This window comes from Macaca thibetana, chromosome 1 (assembly GCF_024542745.1).
Source record: "Macaca thibetana thibetana isolate TM-01 chromosome 1, ASM2454274v1, whole genome shotgun sequence".
NCBI lineage: Eukaryota > Metazoa > Chordata > Mammalia > Primates > Cercopithecidae > Macaca > Macaca thibetana.
This window is the reverse complement of record NC_065578.1, coordinates 182,968,165-182,985,464: the sequence shown is the minus strand read 5'-3', so window position 1 is coordinate 182,985,464 and position 17,300 is coordinate 182,968,165. Positions and strand designations below refer to the sequence as shown.

At 37.2% G+C, this 17,300-nt stretch overlaps 1 protein-coding gene and 1 pseudogene across 2 annotated transcripts in view; both read right to left on the bottom strand.

Moving 5' to 3' along the window:
• The window catches only part of ACBD6 (acyl-CoA binding domain containing 6), a 205,966-nt gene that overhangs the window by 48,108 nt on the left and 140,558 nt on the right, over positions 1-17,300 (bottom strand). The window lies entirely within an intron of this gene.
• On the bottom strand, positions 4,506-4,598 carry LOC126944828 (uncharacterized; annotated as a pseudogene).

Below are 17,300 nucleotides of genomic sequence, written 5' to 3'. Positions count from 1 at the left end.
TAAAAAATAAAAAAAAATTAGCCGGGCATGGTGGCAGGCGCCTGTAGTCCCAGGCACTCGGGAGCCTGAGGCAGGAGAATGGCGTGATCCGGGAGCCGGAGCTTACAGTGAGCGGAGATCGCACCACTGCACTCCAGCCTGGGCAACAGAGCGAGACTCCGTCTCACAAAAAATAAATAAAAAAATAAAAAATAAATAGATAAATACATATATAAATTTATTTTTTTCAGGTTAAAGACAATAGGTGGCATAAGTTACGGTATCACATACAGCATGCTTGTGTAATTCCTATTATCCAAATCTCAAAATTGACATATCATCAGAGAGTAAATAATCTTACTCTTCAACACTATACACTCTTCTCTACCTCTGCCTCAGTTGATTGCTGTACTTTTTCAAGTTATACATATTTTGAGAAGCTGGAGCTTAGTCTCTCTATGTTTGTATTAATTTACTGAGCTGGTCTAGCATTCAAAGTTAGGTAAATAAGAACAAAGCCAAACTCTTTGAATGGTGTCTTGCTTACTGAACACTGTTTCTGTAACACTATTCAGTAAAAACTCAATATACCTTAATCCACTCTATTCTAAATCCCTTGATGGTGAATGACCAGAAGTACAAAAGAAAAATCCAGGAAATAATTATTTTCTTTCATATTCTCATTCACCTTTCACTTTCACAGTGAAAATTTACACAGTCTGTTAGGTCCACAAAACAGTTCCTCCTTTACAGAGGGTGCTATGAAACAGGCACTTCCATTAGTTGTTCTTAGGAGCGTACATTAGTACAAATCTTTTAGAAAATGTTCATTTCCTTTGACTTAGCATTTCAAAAAGGTATCCTAAAAATACTTCAAATATTTAAAAAATCTTATAAAAAAAGTTTATTCCAGTATTATCTAGAATAGTAAGGAATTACAAACAATCTAAGTGTCCAGCAACACAGGGAAAGTTGAGTAGATTATTAAGCAGCAATTTTAAATGATGGTCATAAAATATTTATAACTTAGAACATCATCACAATATTATTAACGTAAAATGGAATAAAAATGTTTTTATACTAAGATCTAAACTACATAAAGCAAGCAAATAAACCAAAAAACATTATATATTTAAAAATGTTTTAAAAACCTACCACAATGTAAACAGTAGGTCTATTTTTTAAAACTTTCCTGTATATTCTAATATTTCCATTATGAACAAGTGCTATCTTTGTAATGAAAATTTTTAAAACCTTAAAATTTTAAAGTTACATTGTTTTACAATGTAGCAAAACCTAGCCTGTAGCAGCTCCCTAGCCTGTAGCAGCTCCCTGAAAACCAGCAGCATGTGCTGGAGATCTGAAATTCTCAAGCTAAAATTTTAGATATCCAATCCAGCTTGAGAGAGATGGTAAGCATACTGGATGAGAGATACAGATAGCAAGTGTTGACAGGCTGGATCGGTTAGATCTAACGAGATGGAATTCAACAGACATAGAGAAAAGATCCCGTACCAAGGACCAAGTAGTCACAAACTACATCGTGGAGTAATCTTAGGAGAAACATAGAAGATTTAGGGGCTTTAGTAGAGTGTGAGCTCAGTAAATTTTGATGTAGCTACTCAAAAGCAAATTAAATTTTAGAAATACATTAATAGGTGGATACTGTTAGAATGAGGAAAGTGATAGTGCTTGTGGTAGGCAGAAATCCAAAGTAAGCCCCGATGACCCAGGCCCTTGTATAATTCCCCTCACCTTGAGTGAGGGTGGGACCAGTGAATGTGATGGGAAACCACTTTCATGATGGAGGGCAGAGATGGAATGGAGAGAGCTGGCCTCAAAGAAGCAAGTAGCCATGTTGACCATTTTGTGAACTGCGTAAGGAAAGGGATGGTGTCTAGGCATGATGGCCTCAAATAACTAAGAGAACTGCGAATTCCAGATGAGAATGAAGACTTATGAAGCCTTGAGCAGAGGACCCAGATAAGCCATGCCATAATGCTTGACCTAGGGAGACTGTGAGAAAACAAATGTGTGTTAAGTTGCTAAATTTGTGGTAATTTATTATGCAGCAATAGAAAACTAATACAGGCTGGGCATGGTGGCTCATGCCTGTAATCCCAGTACTTTGGGAGGCCAAGGCAAGAAAATCACTTGAGCTCTGGAATTCAAGACTAGCCCAGGCAACATGGCAAAATCGCATCTACAAAAAATACAAAAATTAGCCAGGTATAGTGGTGTGCATCTGTAGTCCCAGCTACCTGGGAGGCTGAGGTGGGAGGTTTGCTTGAGCCTAGAAGGTCCAGGCTGCAGTGAGCTGTGACCATGCCACTGCACTGCACCCGGGGTGATAGAGTGAGACCTTGTCTAAAAAACTAAAAACAAAACAAAACAAAAAAACCATAACAAAAAAACAAAAAAAAACCCCAAACCCCAAACTAATACAGAGCTATTCTTTTCTGGGGTCAGATGATTCCTGCAGTGTTAGTAGCAAAGAGCTGTGGGTGAAAAGTACCTTGAAAGATATACATAAAGAGCCTAAAATAGGCTTTGGCTGGATGGTAAAGTAACTCTAAATCATGTCATGTTAGGAATGAAAGACGAAATATCTGAAAACAATGAAATTGCTTGCTTCTATACGGCTATACATTTTAGAAGTAGGGAGAGTATGAGAAAATTATAGGGAGTCAAACACTTAATTTTTCAACAGAAAGATTTTTTTTTTTTTTTTTGAGACAGAGTCATGTTTTCTCGCTTAGGCTAGAGTACAGTGGCATAATCTCGGCTCACTGCAGCCTCCCCCTCCCGGGGGTTCAAGCAATTCTCCTGCCTCAGCCTCCTGAGTAGCAAGGATTACAAGTGCCTGCCATCATGTCCAGCTAATTTAGTACAAACAGGGTTTCACCATATTGGCTCAGCTGGTAGAAAGCTCTTTTCAAACTTAAAACGGCTACCTTAATATTCCTTCAATTCCCTATCCTTGGAAGTTTTCAAGCTTAGATGGATGACTGATTAGCAGGCATATATAAAGAGGTTCTAGGATGGGCGCGGTGGCTCACATCCGTAATCCCAGCACTTTGGGAGGCTGAGGTGGGCAGATCATGAGGTCAAGAAATGGAGACTATCCTGGCTAACATGGTGAAACCCCGTCTCTACTAAAAATACAAAAAATTAGCCGGGTGTAGTGGCCAGCGCCCGTAGTCCCAGCTACTCGGGAGGCTGAGGCAGGAGAATGGCGTGAACCTGGGAGGTGGTTCCAGCCTGGGTGACAGAGAGAGACTTCGTCTCAAAAAAAAAAAAAAAAAAAAAAAAAAAAAAAAGAGAGAGAGAGAGATTCTAAGCATTTCTAGATGGTCTGATTAATAATCTTGTTTCTCTCTTAGGCATTTGCATCTTTAAATACTGTATGTGTATAAAGAGGTACTTTCTATTGACAGCATAAATATTTGCAGAACCTAGTGTATTGTAGGCAGCCAATAAATATTTGCTGAACGAATAAATGCACAAAAGAAAAATACAACGAAAGAAAAAATGAGAATATTAATATCCTAGGATCTAATTGTCTTTTAATGTTCCTTTTGGGCAAATTAAAAATAAAACTTTGATGGCAATGAAGGTAGCAGCGGTTATCTCTGGGAGAAAGAAGTATGTCTTTTTCTTGCAAATACATCAATATGGAGAAGTGACAAGAGCTCTGGACTGTGAGTTTTAGTCTTGGCACCACCACTCTTAGTTCAAAAAATGAACTGAAATGATTAATCCTGGGGTTCAGGCTGAGTTAGAAGGCATGTTAAGGCATGAAGAAGTGTAGGATCAGGACAACTGAGGAAATGGGAGCTATTAAGAGTATTAAGATCTAGAGAAGTTTCAGAATTTGAGGTTGTGACAGGAAGCAAGCTCAAAGATGTTAAGTGTTCAAGTAAGTTAAAATGGAGTATAAATGAATGTAGCCAGGGTTGAGGGGTTTTCACAGACCAAGACTGGTCAGCGTTAGTATGAATGTTGAAGTGTCTGAATAGGATAGCTTTAGATGGAATGGAGAAGTAAATTGTAAGCCTAACCCTCCATTAATTAAAAATTCAGTCCAAAAAGCTATCAATTTTTAAACAGTCTAATTCATTTTTTGATATACAAATATTCCTTATTTCTTGTCTGCTATATTCCATAGCCTTCTAAAACTTTAGTTTCTACTTATTCAACTGCTTTTACTAAGAACTTATGACAAATGTATTAGGCAACATATCAACAAATAAAATCCAAACAAGCTTTCTTTTTGCTCTTATAATTTTTTTTCTCTCAGGTTAATAGGACAAAATATCATTAGGAATCAAAAATATAATTGAATATTACCCTTTTCAGTAAAAACGTTATTCACAGCATTTATACGCAAAGGGGAAAATTTTTCCTGAGTTTTTTTAACCCGCTTTAGGATGTTGCGAGAGCATTATCACTTGTTTAATATCATAACTTTGTATCCTTTATTTAACTTAATTCTTCTTACAAAGTCAGCTTTTATTTACTTATTAAAAAGAACAGAACGTTTCACGAATTTGCATGTCAGGGGCCATGCTAATCTTCTCTGTATTGTTCCATTTTTTTTAGTATAATAAAAAATATAAGTAAAAATTTTTAATTTAGTATAAAACATATAAATAATTTTTTAGTATAATAAATTTTATGTGTTGCCAAAGCAACCACTAAAGTTAGCTTTTTAAAATGGATTTAATTTTTCCATTAAAGATGGGCTTTGTTTGATTCATATGACCTTGTTTATTAGTGGGCCTTCCTCTTTAATATTGTTTTATCCTGAAATAAATCACTTCCTATTCTTGTTAGCTTCTCTTTCTATCCTGCAGAGTTTTATTAATGTTTCAAATCTTCTTCGGTTTTTCCTCTAAATGTCACTGTAAAACTGATTTTTTTCCCTCAAGTTATGAAATCTTTAAGCTATCAGAAAATCACATAAATATATATTTTTTTCTATTTGTATTCTCCTAATTCCCCCCGCTAACAACTGCATAATTTTGATGTAATCAACCAGGCTACACAATAATAGTACAACTAAAGGTGTTTCAATCCTCTCCAGTGTTTTTTTTTTTTTTTTTTTTTTTGAGCAGGGTCTTGCTCTGTTGCTCAGGCTGGAGTATAGTGGTGCAATCATAGCTCACTGCAGCCTCAATCTCCTGGGCTCTAGCGATCTCCCTGCCTCAGCCTCCAAAGTAGCTGGGACTATAAACGCAGGCCATTATGCCTGGCTAATTTTTTTTTTACTTGTATTAATAGAAAAGATGAGGTCTTGCTATGTTGCTCAGGCTGGTCTCCAACTTCTAAGCTCAAGTGATTCTTCCACCTTGGCCACCCAAAGTGCTTGGATTACAGATGTGAGCCACCGTGCCTAGCCGACTCCTAATTCTGATTTCTTCCCAGCATTTCACTCAATGTGTTAAGAGACCCTAGTTCAGATATCTGAGAAATCAATCTATATTTTCTATTGTTGTTCCTGAAACACAAATCCCTGGTCAATTAAACATCAATAACCAAAATTAATACAAGAGTATCTTCACTGGTATTCCTTCCTATTCCCTTTCTTCCTAGTAACTGTACACTGTTACTAATCACTCTAAAAAATTCCTTATAGTGCTAATTTAAAACACATCCACACTCACCCAAATTCCTTAATCTGAGTATTTATGGCTTCCACAGTCTGCCTGAGCTATTTCTGCCACCTGTCCCTTTCCACACCTCAGCTTCATTCAAATATCACCTAGCCTTTACAGTACAAGACAGGCTGCAATTCATAACTGACGATGCCTCTAACTACTGTGCCCCCTAATAATCTCTCCCTTTTTTTTCCTCTTACCTCTCCCAATGCACTTGCAGATGATCTCTCATTATGGGATCTGATTATAGTCTGACTCATAATTGTTCTTTAGTAATTTAAAGAGTTTTCTACTGTCTCAGTTAGATAGTAAACGACGTCAGTGCAGGAACCACAGTTTATACCTCTTGTGTCTCCTAGTGTCTTGTTGTATCCAGGTCATGGAGTAAGTATTTAATAAAATATTTGAGTTAAATTTAATAATTTCAGGGCTGTTTATATTGCCGATTTTATTATTATGGTAATCTATATGCAGAATTTCTAGTAATTACTCTTAACCATAATAAATAATCCTATGAAATATAATATAGATGAATTATGGATATCTATTTCCATAGAAAAGTGATAAAAATATACAGGTTTATTCTCAATCTAGACATCTTTATGTCATTCTATAGCTTATATTACTTTCCAGGTATCCCTTTAATCTGGGTGCTGTCAGTTACCTGCCACATATTACTTTTTTTTTTTTTAGATGGAGTCTCACTCTGTCGCCCAGGCTGGAGTACAGCGGCACAATCTCGGCTCACTGCAACCTCTGCCTCCCAGAGTTCAAGCAAGTCTCCTGCCTCAGCCTCCCGAGTAACTGGGACTACAGGTGCGTGCCATCATGCTCGGCTAATTTTTTGTATTTTTAGTAGAGATGGGATTTCACTGTGTTAGCCATGATGATCTCTATCTCCTGACCTCGTGATCTGCCCGCCTCAGCCTCCCAAAGTGCTGGAATTACAAGCGTGAGCCACTGCATCTGGCCCAATATTACTTTTTTTTTTTTTGGATAGGGCAATGAGATACTGCTTCACATCTCTATTAAGATGGCTAGTATCAAAAACACAGCAAATGATAAGTGTTGGCTAGGATTTGGGGAGAGTGGAACCTTCAAGTATTGCTAGTGAGAATGTAAAACGGTGTATCTCCTGTAAAAAGGGCTTGGCAATTCCTCAACAAATTAAATAGATAATTATCTTATGATCCAGCAATTCCACTTTCCAGAATTGAAAGCAGGGACGTGAACAGGTATTTTTATATCCATGTTCACAGTGGCATCACATACAATAACTAAAAGGTTGGAACAATATGAATATCCATCAGCAGATGAAAGCATAAACAAAATATGGTATATACATACATAAACTGAATATTATTCGGCCTCAAAAAGGAATGCAATTCTGACACATGCTACAACATGAGCCTTAAAGACATTATGCTAAATAAAATAAGCCAGACACAAAATGACAAATATGCTACAATTCCACTTACATGAGGTACATGGAGTAGTCAAATTCACAGAGACAGAAAGTAGAATGTTGGTGGCCAGGAAGTGGGGTGGGGATAATGTGCATTTATTGTTTAATGAGCATAAATTTTCAGTTTGGGAGGATAAAAAAGTTCTGGAGATAGATGGTGGTAATGATTGCACAACAATGTGAATGGATGAATAAATGAATGCTTTATTATTATTATTATTATTATTTTAGAGATGAGGTCTTGCTACGTTGTCCAGGCTGGCCTCAAACTCCTGGGCTCAAGTGATCCTCCTGCCTTAGGCTCCTGAGGATCAGGAGGTTTTCACCTTGTTGGCCAGGCTGGTCTCTTACTCCTGACCTAAGATGATCCACTCGCCTCGGCCTCCCAAAAGCTGGGATTACAGGTGTGAGCCTCCGTACCCAGCCACATTTTTTATAGGTTTTGTTAGATTTGGGTTCAACATTCTTTGGAAGAATGCAAGTGTTACTCTGCTTTCTACTGAGAGGGGGTCTTAAAAAGCAGATGGCATTTGAGACAGTGTGGATGGAAGTATGTGAGAGACAGTAAGGGTAAACACTACAGGTAAAGAACAAACATGACCAAAGGCACTGATACAGCAAGTGTGTGATATGTACAAGGGAAGAAACTACATTAACTAGATATAAGATTTTCAACACTGTTCACTGTACTTTATACACAGGGTACATCCCATTCAGCCCTGCTGAATCAGCATATCTAAGGATGAAGGCTCAGATACCTTTATTTTTACAAAGTTCCCCAGAAAATTCAATAACCAGGTCTGAAACTTACTGGCCTGGAGAATAGTGTACCTTTAAGTAGCTTGTTCTTGGTATGTCAAGCTCATTCCTACTTCAGGGACTTTTTATCACGACTTACAGCAACTTCTCTGCATTGAATTCTCAGCTTGTCATTTTCTCAGTAAAGTCTTACCTGATCACTCTTTAAAGTAACCGCCACTATTTTCTTTTCTTTCTTTCTTTTTTTTTTTTCCTTGAGACGGAGTCTCGCTCTCACCCAGGCTGGAGTGCAGTGGCGCAATCTTGGCTCACTGCAAGCTCTGCCTCCCGGGTTCATGCCATTCTCCTGCCTCAGCCTCGCGACTAGCTGGGACTACAGGCGCCTGCCACCATGACCAGCTAATTTTTTGTATTTTAGTAGAGATGGGGGTTTCACCGTGTTAGCCAGGATAGTCTCAACCTCCGGACCTCGTGATCTGCCTGCCCTGGCCTCCCAAAGTGCTGGGATTACAGGAGTGAGGCACCGTGCCCAGTCACCACCACTATTTTATTTCTTAGAACTTAACTGATACTATCTTGTTTTTGGCATACTTTCTTCATTAGAATGTATGCTCCAAAAGAACACGAATCTTCTCTTGTTTACTATAATTCTAATGCCTAGAAGAGGTATGGGGTACATAAAAGGTAGACACTAAATATCCACAGAATGAATGGATAAATTTGGCTGACTTAGGAAATTCTTTTTGGGATATTCTTACATAATACAGACAGAAAATAATAAAATTATTATTTAAGCTTATCTTCACTAAGATTGGTTAGTAAGTACTTCTCAAGAATTTCTTTTTGTCATTTTTTTTTTTTTTTTTTTTTTTTTTTGAGACGGAGTCTCGCTCTGTCGCCCAGGCTGGAGTGCAGTGGCGCGATCTCGGCTCACTGCAAGCTCCGCCTCCTGGGTTTACGCCATTCTCCTGCCTCAGCCTCCTGAGTAGCTGGGACTACAGGCGCCCGCCACCGCGCCCGGCTAATTTTTTTTTTGTATTTTTAGTAGAGACGGGGTTTCACCGTGGTCTCGATCTCCTGACCTTGTGATCCGCCCGCCTCGGCCTCCCAAAGTGCTGGGATTACAGGCGTGAGCCACCGCGCCCGGCCTCTTTTTGTCATTTTAGATGTTTTACTCTGTGATAGCCCATGTCACCTTACTGGTTAACAGAAAAAATTTGGGCAGCATTTCATAGAAGACAACTGCAACTCTGAACATCTATCCAATCAGTTCAATAATAATTTCCAAATGTACTTAATGGCCTATTAAATCAGTAATTAGAAATCAAATTTTGCTAGGCTGCAAAAGATGTCAGAATTATGTATGCTCAAGATATTTTAAAATTAAAATTGTATTTAATTAGCATTCCTCAGAGAAAGATATTTTAAAATTAAAATTTTATTTAATTAGTGTGCCCATAATCTATATTAAAAATTTATTTGTACCCTGCTGACTTACAAAAATATATGCAGGGCAGGGTAAAAATACAAAAAGAGCTTGTGGTGGTTAAAAAAATTCAGTAACATAAAACAGTTAATAACCAAAAAAATAAATAAATAAATAAAAGCCCAGCAAAGAAAATGATTTAAGGTTTAAGGAACAGAACAAATATCAAGAAAGCAAAATAACTTTTAATATAGATTGTTTTGTGGGTGTTTGAAAACATTTCCTCCCTTCATCCACACTTTTGTGAGTTAAAGTTAATGGATTTCTATTGCATTCCTGTTGTCACTACTGCCAAATGCTTTCGTATGGATAAGGCAGATACCTGGTTATTTAAGGAGCAGGATAAATGGGCCAAGACAGCTTTCCCTATCCCCAATTCACCAGGGAACGTTTGAGAATTCCACCTGACATGAGGACAGCACTGTGCTCTTAAACAATCTGCAGTTTGATCCGATTGTTCCCCAGTGGGGGAGGTAGGCCACAGCTCACTCAAGAGTCATTGATTGGATTAACAGCCTAATTCCCAACAGATGAATAGAATACTGATGTCTTGTCAGCCCAGATCACAAAAGGAAAACACAATCTGCTTCTACAGCTCAGAGATTTAACCCTCTATTTACCCTGAAGCCACAATGTCAGTTTTGAGTACTGTAATTTATTCATAACTATTTGCCTATAAATATTATCAAATGTGGTTTCATCACCACCCACAAGCCTTCCATCCCCCTTTATGGTATTTTTTTTTTTTTAAACACTTGCTATGGACTAGGGGATATGGTAATTTTAAAAAACGTTTAAAAACATGGAAAGATTTTTACTTCTATTTTTACTGTACACATTAGTCTTGCCGCCTAAATTCTTTCCCGGGTCTCCTAAAGAAATGTTAAATAAGCTGCTTTCTTTAGGGCCCTGATAAAGTAGGACTGCCAATGAAAGAAAAGTAACAAAACCCATGCATTCAAAGATAAAACTATTTTGAGCTTTTTTTCCTAGTATAAGTGACTGATTTTAAGAAGAATGAATGACTGTATTAAGGGGAATAGATTCTCAATAAATGTCAGCTTTAGTTTATTCCCCTGCTGTACCGCTATCTACCAGACCTTCTGTAATTTAACAACTTTTGTGTACGACTGTACAACTAAGAACCAAATAATAAGGTCTTATTTCTGATATAGTTTTAAAAGAATAAGAACAAAACACGTCCTCCAAGTCATGTATGAATTAGAATTCTATAATAAAGACATACGCAGCATAGTCTCTGAATAGTAAAGCACACAAAGATGCAGTATTCTAGGTGGCTTCAATAATACCTTATTTTGTATAACTTTCTGCATGCTATATACTGTCAATATAACAACGACAAAAAAGATTTATGTCAATTGTGAGTAAAAACAATGATAGTAGTGGCTAATGCTGTTTACTGCACTAGGCAATTTTTACATGAGTTCTTTTATTAATCCCACCCAACCACCTTATGAAATAGGTACTAAGTTATCTCATTTCACAAATGAAGAAACTTACGCTTAGTCAGGTTAAGTAACTTGTCCAAGGTCACATGATTTGTAAGTGGCAGAGGCAGAACTTAGAAGGTCTCTGGCTCCCAACCTTATGCTCTTAAATATGACTGGAATTTCAAGGGTTTCTCTGTGTATCTTCATATGTATATGGAGGTTTTACAGTATTCTGATCTTAAGATTCATTCTTCTCTTTGAATATGTTACCATTCTTTTTGGAAAACATCTTTATATGCATGTCCTGTACTGAATTTTCTTTTTCTTTAGGAGATTTCAGCAAGGATGTCATAATAGCTCACTAAAATTAGTCATGTCAAAACCAGAGCTCAGTTTTTTTTTGCCCATGGCTTTGAAGTCACGCTCAACTTCTCTTTTATTTTTTATATTATCTTTCATCAAGTGAGGTTAATTGAATTCTCCTTCTGTACTATATATCTCTGGTTCCTTCTTTTTCTACACTAGTGAACTCTATCCAGGCCCTCACTTCCTAAACCACTAACTCCTACAAGAGCTTCCTTAATAATTTATCTAGTCTCCCATCCCTTTTGCAAGCATTGTCTTATGCAAGCCACTACTCTGTTTAAAACTTTGAAGCATATTCCAATTGTCTTCAAGTCATATAAGAATTTCTAACTACGGATTTCCCTAGCTTCGAACAGAATCTGTCATATTGCTATAATTTTTTTTTTTTTTTTTTTTTGAGACGGAGTCTTGCTCTATTGCCCAGACTAGGATGCAGTAGCACGATCTCGGCTCACTATAACCTCTGCCTCCCGGGTTTCAAGCGATTCTCCTGTCTCAGCCTCCTGAGTAGCTGGGACTACAGGTGCACACCACCATGCCCGGCTAATTTTTTTTGTATTTTTAGTAAAGACGGGTTTCACCATATTGGTCAGGCTGGTCTCGAACTCCTGACCTCAAGTGACCCACGTGCCTTGGCCTCCCAAAGTGCAGGGATTAGAAAGAGCCACTGCGCCCGACCTATTGTTATAATTTTTAAGACAGGGTCTTACTCTGTCACCCAGGCTGGAGTGCAGTGGCATGATCACGACTCACTGCAGCCTTGACCTCCCTGGACTCAGGTGATCCTGCCACCTCAGCCTTCCAAGTAGCTGAAACTACAGGTGTGTGCCACCATGCCCAGCTATTTTTTGTACTTTTTGTAGAGATGGGGTTTTACCATGTCACTCAGACTAGTCTTGAACACCTGGGCTCAAGCTATCCACCTGTCTCAGCCTCCCAAAGTGCTGAGATTACAGGTGTGAACCACTATGCCCGGCCTATTGTTATAATTTTTAAAATTAACATTGTATATACAGGAAGTTTAGATCAGTTCAAATATGATAATATATCATATAATGAAAACAGATTGTTGGATGGGCGTGCTGGTTTCCGCCTGTAATCCCAGCACTTTGGGAGGCTGCAGCAGCTGAATTGCTTGAGTTCGTAAGTTCAAGACCAACCTGGGCAGTATGGCGAAACCCCATCTCTACAAAAAAAAAAAAAAAAAAAAAAAAACAAAACACAAAAATCAGCCAGGTTGTGGTGGTGTGTACTTGTAGTTCCAGCCACTTGGGAGGCTCAGGTGAGAGGATGGCTTGAGCCCGGGCAGCGGAAGTTGCAGTGAGCCAAGATTAAGCCACTGCACTCCAGCCTGGGCAACAGAGTCAGACCTTGTCTCAAAAGAAAAAAAAAAAAAAAAAAAAAGGAAAAATAAGATTGTTTATATTAGGTATAATGATATTATAATCTAATTCCTTACGGTTACACTTCTATCATAACCATTACAGTAAAAGACATTTTTGAAAACTAACAATGACTAACAGGAAGAGAAGATTACATTATTTGGAAAGAGACAAGGAAAAAGCTCAACTAACACCAATTAAAAAAATCATTTACAAGATATCAACGGCATAAAATATTTTTAACACTACTGAGCTTTCCACAGATCTTTCTTGATTCAGACATGCTGTTCTTTAAGAAAATTAAAACATTTATATATCATTTTACACAACACTTTATATATGCCAACTTATTTGAAACTAACATCCTGAAATAAGTAAGGTAGGTATTAGTAGCTATATTTCGTGGATAAGGAAAGTCAAGTTCAACAAGATTAAATCACCTGCCCCAATTGATAGCATGCCAAACAGCAGAGTTAGTGCTTAAATTTATGTTCCTTGATACAAATGGAATAAGTAAAGAAATGGCAAGTTTTGAGATACTAATGTCTAATTCCCATTTCTAGAGCACAAGCAAAAAGTACTGTTCAATTTGGATAATAAAACACAAGCTACTAATATTCTGGCTAGCCAAGATCCCTCTGCATCCCTGCCCCAAATATGCTGCCAACATTCATTCAGATAAGCATGAAGAAATACAACTAAGAGAAGAGAGGACAGCCTCAACAATCAAAACAGCAACTTTATACTAAGATTAAATGATCTAAAACAAGTGTTTTGAAGATACAAATATCACAAACACATTCTATCACCAGCACACATCAAGACAGGTCTCACTAGAGATTCCCTAGAAGCTGGAAGACTTTCAGGAAGATGATCCTCAAAGTCTTCCTCTTCTCAGTATATGAAAGAAGGAGCAACAGTGTGCGTGAAGAAGCAGAACTGCTTCCCTACAGGTGAAAGACTTGGCAAGGCTTTCATGGTGCTAGAGACTTGATGCTCTTGCCAGCAGAGCTTATTTAATAAGCTCTTGTAATTCTTTGGTTGTTCCTATTGTGTGAACTCTTGAATTTGGAGTAAAATTTTATAGCCCTCAATAACATAAATTGGGCAGAGAGAAATCATTGTTCTGGATACCCTGGTCAGGGATAAAGTTGCCTAACAATGCTGGAAAGTATGGCAGCCATTAAAAAAAAAAATTCCTTGAAGGGCATGTTGTTTTTAACAGAGAGGTTTTCACATTCTACATGTCTGCAACTTTAGACTTCTATCATGTAATACAAAAACAGCATTTTAGGGCCGAGCACGGTGGCTCACACCTGTAAACCCAGCACTTTGGGAGGCCAAGGTAGGGGGATCCTGAGGTCAGGAGTTCGAGATCAGCGTGACCAACATGGTGAAACCCCACCTCTACTAAAAATACAAAAATTAGCTGGGCATGGTGGCGTGTGCCTGTAATCCCAGCTACTCAGGAGGCTGAGGCAAGAGAATTGCTTGAACCCAGGAGGTGGAGGTTGCGGTGAGCTGAGATCGCACCATTGCACTTCAGCCTGGGCAACAGAGCAAGACTCCATCTCAAAAAAAAAAACAAAAAAAAGAAAGAAATCCACAGTATTTTAGCAGATATTCTAAAATAAGTAATATTACTTTGGTTATCCTTAAAAAAAAAAAAAAAGTAACATTAGCAATATCATACAGAAACCAAAAACAACCAAAACCAAAAAACACCCCAAAATAAAACAATTTTAATAACAAAATCAAATCAACGATATACTCTTTGTGGTAAAAGAAATATATTTTGTCTCATTACGGAAACCAGGTTAAAGATGAGGGCTTGAACAGTTGTGTCCTGAAACTAGCAGACTGCAGGTTTTATAAATACATACAGAAATAATTAAAATATAAGGGGTTTAGAGGGATTAATCTCCTTTGAATAATCTCTGCCACAAAGCCTGTAAAGACACTGCTGGCACCAGGCCCATGTCAGACCAGCTGTCGGATATCAGAGCAGTGGAGAGATTAACTGCTACCACTTCTGCACTGACCTCCTCTATACAGTCTTCACTGCACTCCATCTTCAGTACTCACTGCACCAGAGGTAAACTTAAGCTTAATAATACCAGTACAATGTGGAAAATTATCATTTGACTTGATTTACCTATCCTTTGCTGAGGACAAAAAAAAAAAAGAAGAAAGGTGCTGGAAGGGAATCACAAAATACAGGGCTCCAAGGACTCTAGGGAAATGCAGAAGGGCTCCAGAAAAGTGCTGATTACCTGATTTCATTCATTTAACCCACAGCAATTTCAAAGTCACCTTTAATTATTTTCAAACTGAGTTTTAAGTAATGCAGATAGTACCCTTAATAATCCCAAAGGAAGCACAAAGCGACTGATAACTCTTTTAAAATAACATTTATTTTACTTGAAAGCTAGTCACAAATTCAACATATATTTTTTAAAAGGTGACAGTGCCAATAAATAAAACAAAAATATTTATAATATGAGTGAGATGGATTTTTTTGGCCTCCCCGTATCGCTATTGTACAATATTTCCAGGACTTTAGAAGGAAACCATTAAAAAAAATAGCTTTGAGGATGACACGAAATCAATGTATGTAAAACCCCCTATAAAAATACAAAGTGTTATGCAAATATAAGATGCCTGTATTGTTTTATGAAAAGGATTTGTTAGGATGGAATTTACTTGGACTGATGGAAGAAAAGTGTTAAACAAAAGAAAATTATGAATTACTACCAAGTATTTAGACATTTTAGACATTTAGAAGACATACATGTACTCATCATCATATGTATTTTTCCACCAGAAGAAAATGAGACTGGTTGCTGGACTACCTTCTTTCAGTAGGGTCCATTCTAGGTTCCTAAGCCTCTTTTATTCTTGTTTTGCTGTTATGATTTTTGGATAAGTCAACAAATCTCTCTCTCTTAGAATTTCTTCTTGTCAAATAATGGTGAATTTTTTTTTTGTCTCCTATTTATTTCCAAAGTGCATTTTAAGAACAGATGAATAAACAGCATGTAACTCTTTAGACTCTAGAGGAGACCATTACACATCAATTCTAAGTATTTTTAGGTAAATTATTATGGACACAGAGAGTGAGATACTCTGGATAACACAATTATTTACTACGTAAAAATAATCAATTTTTTAAAAATCAGAATATCAAACATACTTTTTAATTTTTTATTGAATAACAGGGTACTTTGGGTTTTTACATAGTTAAAGGCAGAAGTTTTGATAAAAAGAACTTTTTTAATAGGATATAAACAATAGCTTTATTATGCAATTGGTTATAGAAAACACATTCAGTTTCTATTCTTTAAAAGAACACACAGGGACCCAAGTTTTCTCTTCTGCACCTTCTCTAAAATGAAAGTTCTATTTTCATGTGATTTCCCCCCTTCAGACTGGGTTTTAAAAACTGCCAATTAAGAAGACAAATGTCCAAAAAATGCCCATCCACTCAAGACTGTATTGGTATCCATCAGCACATTTTTCACCCATTAGGATGCTCTCAGATGTTAATGACTTTCAGAACTAACTGATTTGATTCAAAATCTGAACCGCTAATCCGAGGTATCTCTTTTCACACATCCCCTTGGCCAGTGGTTCTCCAACTGTGGGTCCCAGACCTGCAGTATCAGTTTCACCTGGGAACTTGTTAAAAACGGAAATTTTCAGGCTCCACCAGAGACCTAACTAATCACAAACTCTGGGGTGGGGCCCAGCAATTTATTTTAACAAGCTTTATGTAATTCTAATGCAGTCTAACAATCGAGAACCACTGCCCTATGCTAGTAAATTCTCTGTAAAGGAGCACTATCTTTTGGAAAAACAGAAGTCAACCTTTGTGAAGTAATTAAATGTGACAAAAAATTTACTAAAATATTATTTAAAATAATATTATCTTATTCCTTAATTTTAAAATTTAAACATACTTGGCAGAATTTCCTTTCATCTTCAAGTGAAAGGCTACCCATCAAGGAGAGCATTATAGTCTGGTGCACTGTTTTTATAGTTCTATAACAGAAACTGACATTTATTGGAGCTTCACATAAGGTTTTTCCATCAACGGATGTGTTGGAAGAGTAATAAGCAAGTATGCTGTGTTGGGCAAATACCTACACATCAGGACACTTTTCAAAGCCATCAGGCAAAGGGGGTCAGTTGAATTTTTTTTACTGCACAGGCTAATGCTTTAAGAGTGTCTTGATGGAATCAAGGAAATTGGATTGTCCCCCCATTTGCTGGGCTAAAACAAGCCTTTTTTATTTATCCCATTAGAGGAACACAAGAGAAACCTTTTAAATGTCACTAAAAATTTCCCTGCATTGCAAAGCCCAGTCAAAAGGGTTTTAATTTTCTCTGAGAACTCTTAAGTAATGCAGTATGTCAAGGTTTAATAAATTGTAGGTGGGATAGTTTTTGTTACAAGCAACTTTTTTTTTTTTTTTTTTTAAACAGGTGCTTAGATATGCTTAGGCTTCTCTATATTGAGAGGATGTCAGGGCGCTACCTCAAAGAGCAGAGAACGAGACCTCAGGCCAAATAACAAACAAATAATGGAATCTGTAAAATATCTGTAGAATCTGTAAACACATAATGGAATCGTAAAATATTTCAAACAAATTTTATAGACACTTTTTTAAAAGAAATGTTTTAAAATGTATTAAAAGTAATGATTAGTACACTTCTATAAGTGATGCCTCTGTGTTGAGCTTCTTGAACAAT